Genomic DNA, 6848 nt, shown 5'->3' on the forward strand with positions numbered 1-6848 from the left:
AGAACTCAGGGTGGGAACAGAAGATGATGTTTTACCTCGACACTAAAGATGCTGTCTCTCCTGCAGTGACACACGGCTTTGAACTGGGCGTGGACTCTACTCTGCTGTCTCTTCTACCATTCAGGCTGCACCATTTGGGAACATGTGTAATTGTTTTGTTTATAAATGTAAATGGCAGTCATGGTTTTTATTTTTGTCATTTTGTACAGCCAAGTGTGTAAGTTGCTCATAGTGCGACTGGAGCGCTGAACACAAATGCGACACATGTCACGAGGAAAGGAAAAGGCCGAGCGGAAGTGTGTTGATGTTTTTGTGCATGCTCCTCCAGCCCATCACAAATGTGACGTATCAATTGCACTAGACAGTTGCACCTCAAATAAAAAAACATAAAAACGAAAAGTTTTTTTTTTGAACTTTTATTGTTGAAAAATTATCTTTAAAAGTTAAAAACAGTTTTTTAATGAATAAATATTCATTTACTTGTGTAGCTTTAAGAAAAACCATTGGCTAAACAAAAGTTGGTTTAAATCTATAAAAAACGCTCAACGAGAGCTGCAGTTCAATGTGAGAGGCCCCAGACCTTGTAGGGCATGCGCAGAAGCCCGTGTAACATGTAAACATGTCTGTTTGAGCGCTTTTCATTGGTTGAGCCACGTCGAGCCTTTTTATGCTAGCTCCGCCTACGCCTCTAGTCACGCGGACCTGCACGCGGAGCGAAAATCCGGAAGTAAGGGGGGAGAGGGATACCGTCATTCACGGAGCTGCAGATTTTACACAAAACGTTCGAATTAACTATTTAAAAACGTTTTATTGATGGTTAAGTGGTGCGTTTAGCATTTTATTTTAACCAGGCTCAGTACGATTTTATTTAAGGAGACTGATGCCCTCTTCAAAACAAATTCCTAAAATGTTACAGATTCAAAACAGTATGTACTCTTACATTGCTCTTTATATGGAGGTTTGACACAAAATAGACTATTTAAGAGACTTTCTCATGCACCGTCAAAACAATAACATTTTTTGTTAACATCTATAAACATCTGATCCATTCCTGTTGCTCACAGTCAGGTGCCAGTGTGGTATGAGCATGCAGAAATTGTAATATTTTTAAGTCAGTACCAATTTGGAAGCAATTTTTTCCAACTAATTCAAACATAATTTAGAAAGCAGTTTTCATACAGTTTGGTGTAACATCCACATGCTTTAGAGCAAACAAAATAAAAACAAAAGAAACAAGGATAGCCCTCTCCAAAATACATTGACAAAAATATAAGAACAGAAATAAATGATAAATTCATTAGAAATAATAATAAAAAGTAGGATAGTAGAAACACAAAAGCTGTTCAAAACTCTTTTAAAAGGCTTAAAACGTGTAATGATTGAATGTCTATTTTTGTTTACAAAACTTTGAACTTTTAAAATGAATTTTATTATGAAAACAAACACTTCTTGTGATGTTTTTCCATTTTGGTTTGAGCAGAAATGATATCTGAGGATGTGTGGACCTGGAGCTGGCCTGGCCCCTCAGGTCAGACCAGATCCTGGGTCCTGACCTGGAGTGTCTGACTGGGTGTCTCCAGTCCAGATGGCACTTTCGCAAAGTGTAGACGGGATGTGTCGAGAGGCGGACCGATCACACCTGGATTATCCATCCGGCGTTTGGGATCACGAAGATCTCCGATAGTTGCAGTGAACTCTTTTATACTTGAAAACAAATAACTGTTTGTGTATTGTTTTTGGTTCTTTGTTTCCAGACACCTAAAGACCACCCTGCCCTAAAATCGACCCCCAAAATCCTCTTGAGTGGACTTCCTGCTGAGTTGTTGATGTGTCTTTTATTGCTGAGAAAGCAGACAACCTGCTGGTTAAACCCCGAATGTCCAGACTGTCAGTAAGTAGGCCTCCACCTCCCGTCGGCCTCCCAAGACTCCTCACTGGGATTAGATCGTCCAGTTTCCCAAATGTTTGGAAACAAGAGCGGTGACAAAATCCCAAATAATCAACCAGCAACGTTACTTTAATAAAAGCCTGCAAACAAGTTTCTACCCACACATAGTGAGTCATCCGATGCTGCATGTGGGCCCAGTAGGAGTGTGTGTGAGTGTGTGTACATTCCTGTGTAATGAGCAGGTCCAGTGTCATGGTTACGGTAGTTGTTGCTGTATGTGGGTCATGTTGTGTGTGTTTGTTTTGGGAAACAGCTGAGGGGAGGTGTGAACATGAGGTCGGGCGCCAGAGGAGTGTCGCATACAAGAAGCTAACATACTGAATTCAGTCATTTTATTTTGAAGGCAGGATTTGTTTTGACATTAGCAGTCTCCGAGAGAGATGGGTGAGGTAGATTAGCTACGTCACCCTTCCTGTGAGGTATAACCTATAAGGATCATCCGTTTCTTGGTTGTTTTTCTTGTGCTCATAGAAGCTTCTGTTTCTCGTGCACCAAAATAAACTCCCTGACATGACTTCCTGGGGATGGATCAGGATAAAATGTTGTTTTTGTTTAGTTCAGACAGTCAAACGTGGCAGCCTTTTCCGAGTTGCCTGCTATCAGTCAACTGAAGTTCCTGTTTCCACTGAAGAGGTTTTCCTTTCTCTGGAAACAGGCCGGCCGAACAGGGATCGTCTATCCAGGACAGGTATTTTAGGTCATGAGACAGGAAATTGACACATTGTGCTAATTTAGGAACACTTAAGCCCCGACCTACTGAAACGCAGCTCTCTTTGAGTCCGTGTTTACACACTCCGATGTCTTCCTTTAAGTCCTGGCTCAAGAAGACCAGCTATGATGTCATAAATGCATATCTCTGTCCTACTTTGTCAAAGTCACATTACTCGGAGACACGTGTACCAGCACTGGGTGACGGCATTCTGAAATATCAAAACAAAAGGGGCATGTAGCTTGCTCTCCACCATGCAGAGAGAGAAGAGGGGGGATTATGAGAATGTAATCCCTCCGTTATCCTCTACTTTTCCTCCCCTCATCACCCTCTCTTTGCTCCCTGAAAGCTGTCAAAATGGTGTCACAATGCTCACTCTCCCCTCCTGAATCTGTTCATCTCTCCTCTCCATCCATTTTCACTTACAAAGGTCCGGTCTGCTGTCTGTAAAATAAAGCCTTTGCCATCCTGTTGGTGTTTTAAGTACAAGAGGGTGTGAAACAGATCAAAAGACAGGTGTGTTTCTGAAAATAAAGCATCAAACTGCAGAGATTTACTGTCGTTTTGGGCCTTTGAGTTGGATGAAAGCTTCCCACTGGTGACAAATTAAATGCTCTTTCTGGAACTCCAACTGAATCTCAGATTTTTTCTTAATCAAAACATCCCTTTAATTATTTATTTGTTTTGACTGAAACTCTGAATGTCTTGTCTGACATTTCAAGTTCACCAGGTTTCCTCTAAAGACACTCTCCCCTTCTTAGATGTCAGCTTAATGAGAACAGCAAACCTGTGATGGGTTAGTGCAAGTGAAAAAGAAAAAAGTAGCCAAACCCAAATGTTGAAAATAATCAAATATATTGAGTAGGTGACACTCATAAATAAATACAAAGTTTTTAGAACTCAAATGTGTTGAGTTAGTTCAATCTTCTCCTTGTTTTAAGTACGTAGAACTCAAACGTTTTAATTAATCTGAAAAAATATGTATTTTTAGTGAGCATAACTGACATAAATCAATAAGATCAACTTAACTTGAATGAGTAATGAACTAAAATAATAAATTATAATTTTATGTTTCTATATTGAAATGGAATGAAATGACTGTTTTCCACCTAAAAGCCATTTCCTTCCTCTCCTCAGCAAGAACTAATCTGCTTGAGATATTGCTCAAGGTCTCATGCTCTGCTTCTAAACTGTTTGTCCTTTCCAGCCCAAGAGAAGAATGAAGAAGACGAACTCTTTCTATTTTTGATAAAGCTAATCAAACAAAGTCGTCGTCGTCTTCCTCCGCTTATCCGGGTCCGGGTCGCGGGGGCAGCATCCCAATTAGGGAGCTCCAGGCCGTCCTCTCCCCGGCCTTGTCCACCAGCTCCTCCGGCAGGACCCCAAGGCGTTCCCGGACCAGATTGGAGATGTAACCTCTCCAACGTGTCCTGGGTCGACCCGGGGGCCTTCTGCCGGCAGGACATGCCCGAAACACCTCCCCGGGGAGGCGTCCAGGAGGCATCCTGACCAGATGCCCAAACCACCTCAACTGGCTCCTTTCGATCCGGAGGAGCAGCGGTTCTACTCCGAGTCCCTCCCGAATGTCCGAGCTCCTCACCCTATCTCTAAGGCTGAGCCCGGCCACCCTACGGAGGAAACTCATTTCGGCCGCTTGTATCCGCGATCTCGTTCTTTCGGTCATTACCCAAAGCTCATGCCCATAGGTGAGGATTGGGACGTAGATCGACCGGTAAATCGAGAGCCTGGCTTTCTGGCTCAGCTCCCTCTTCCCCACGACAGATCGGCTCAGCGTCCGCATCACTGCAGACGCCGAACCAATCCGCCTGTCGATCTCCCGATCCCTCCTACCCTCACTCGTGAACAAGACCCCGAGATACTTAAACTCCTCCACTTGAGGTAGGACCTCTCCCCCGACCCGGAGGTGGCAAGCCACCCTTTTCCGGTCGAGAACCATGGTCTCAGATTTGGAGGTGCTGATCCTCATCCCAGCCGCTTCACATTCGGCCGCGAACCTACCCAGCAAGAGCTGAAGGTCAGAGCTGGATGAAGCTAGGAGAACCACATCATCCGCAAAAAGCAGAGACGAGATTCTCCTGCCACCAAACTCGACACACTCCACACCACGGCTGCGTCTAGAAATTCTGTCCATAAAAGTGATGAACAGAACCGGTGACAAAGGGCAGCCCTGGCGGAGTCCAACCCTCACTGGGAATAGGTCCGACTTACTACCGGCTATGCGGACCAAACTCACGCTCCTCTGGTAAAGGGACTGAATGGCCCTTAACAGAAAGCCACCCACCCCATACTCCTGGAGCGTCCCCCACAGGGTGCCCCTGGGGACACGGTCATAAGCCTTCTCCAAATCCACAAAGCACATGTGGATTGGTTGGGCAAACTCCCATGCCCCCTCCATCACCCTTGCAAGGGTATAGAGCTGGTCCACAGTTCCACGGCCAGGACGAAAACCACATTGCTCCTCCTCTATCTGAGATTCAACTATCGATCGGACCCTCCTCTCCAGTACCTTGGAGTAGACCTTTCCAGGGAGGCTGAGGAGTGTGATCCCCCTATAGTTGGAACACACCCTCAGGTCACCCTTCTTAAAGATGGGGACCACCACCCCGGTCTGCCACTCCCTAGGAACTGCCCCCGATGACCACGCAATGTTGTAGAGACGTGTCAACCATGACAGCCCTACAACATCCATAGCCTTGAGATACCCAGGACGAACCTCATCCGCCCCCGGGGCTCCGCCGCTGTGTAGTTGTTTGACTACCTCAGCAACTTCTGCCCCCGAGATCGGACAGTCCATCCCCAGGCCTCCCAGCTCTGGTTCCTCCTCGGAATGCGCATTGGTGGGATTGAGGAGCTCCTCAAAGTATTCCTTCCACCGTCCGACTATAGCCTCAGTTGACGTCAGCAGCTCCCCATCCCCACTGTAAACAGTGTGAGCGAGTTGCTGCCTTCCTCTCCTGAGGCGCTGGACAGTTTGCCAGAACCTCTTTGGAGCCGATCGATAGTCTTTCTCCATGGCCTCACCAAACTCCTCCCACGCCCGAGATTTTGCCTCGGCAACTGCCACTGCTGCACCCCGCTTGGCTATCCGGTACCTGTCTGCTGCCTCCGGAGACCCACAGACCAGCCACGCCCTGTAGGCCTCCTTCTTCAGCCTGACGGCTCCCCGAACCTCTGGTGTCCACCAGCGGGTACGGGGGTTGCCACCACGACTGGCACCGGCCACCTTACGACCACAGCTAACAACAGCCGCCTCGACAATCGCAGAGTGGAACAAGGCCCACTCGGACTCAATGTCCCCCACTGCTCTCGGGACGTGGTCAAAGCTCTGCCGGAGGTGGGAGTTGAAGACCGTCTTGACAGGTTCTTCTGCCAGGCGTTCCCAGCAGACCCTCACTATGCGTTTGGTTCTGCCAGGTCTACGCGGCATGCTCCCTTGCCATCTGATCCAACTCACCACCAGGTGGTGATCAGTTGACAGCTCCGCCCCTCTCTTCACTCGGGTGTCCAAAACATACGGCCGCAGGTCAGATGATACGACTACAAAATCTATCATCGACCTGTGACCTAGGCTGCCCTGGTACCAAGTGTACCGGTGGGCATCCTTATGTTCGAACATGGTGTTCGTTATGGCCAAACTGCGACTTGCACAGAAGTCCAATAACAAAACACCGCTCGAGTTCTGATCAGGTGGGCCGTTCCTCCCAATCACACCCCTCCAGGTCAAGCTGTCATTGCCCACGTGAGCATTGAAGTCCCCCAGCAGGACAATGGAGTCCCCTGATGGAGCACTATCTAGCACTCGTCCCAGGGACTCCAAAAAGGGTGGGTACTCTGAACTGATATTTGGCCCATAAGCACAAACAACAGTCAGGACCCGTTCCCCGACCCGAAGGCGCAAGGAAGCTACCCTTTTGTCCCCCGGGGTAAACCCCAACACACAGGCAGAGAGTCTCGGGGCTAACAAAAAGCCAACCCCAGCCCTCCGCCTCTCACCCGGAGCAACTCCAGCAAAGTAGAGTGTCCAACCCCTCTCCAGGTCTCGGGTTCCAGAGCCAATGCTATGTGTCGAGGTGAGTCCGACTATATCTAGCCGGTACCGCTCAACCTCTGCCACAAGCTCCGGCTCCTTCCCCGCCAGCGAGGTGACGTTCCATGTCCCAAAAACTAGTT

The sequence above is a fragment of the Nothobranchius furzeri genome, chromosome 2, assembly GCF_043380555.1.
Source record: "Nothobranchius furzeri strain GRZ-AD chromosome 2, NfurGRZ-RIMD1, whole genome shotgun sequence".
Taxonomy (NCBI): Eukaryota; Metazoa; Chordata; class Actinopteri; order Cyprinodontiformes; family Nothobranchiidae; genus Nothobranchius; species Nothobranchius furzeri.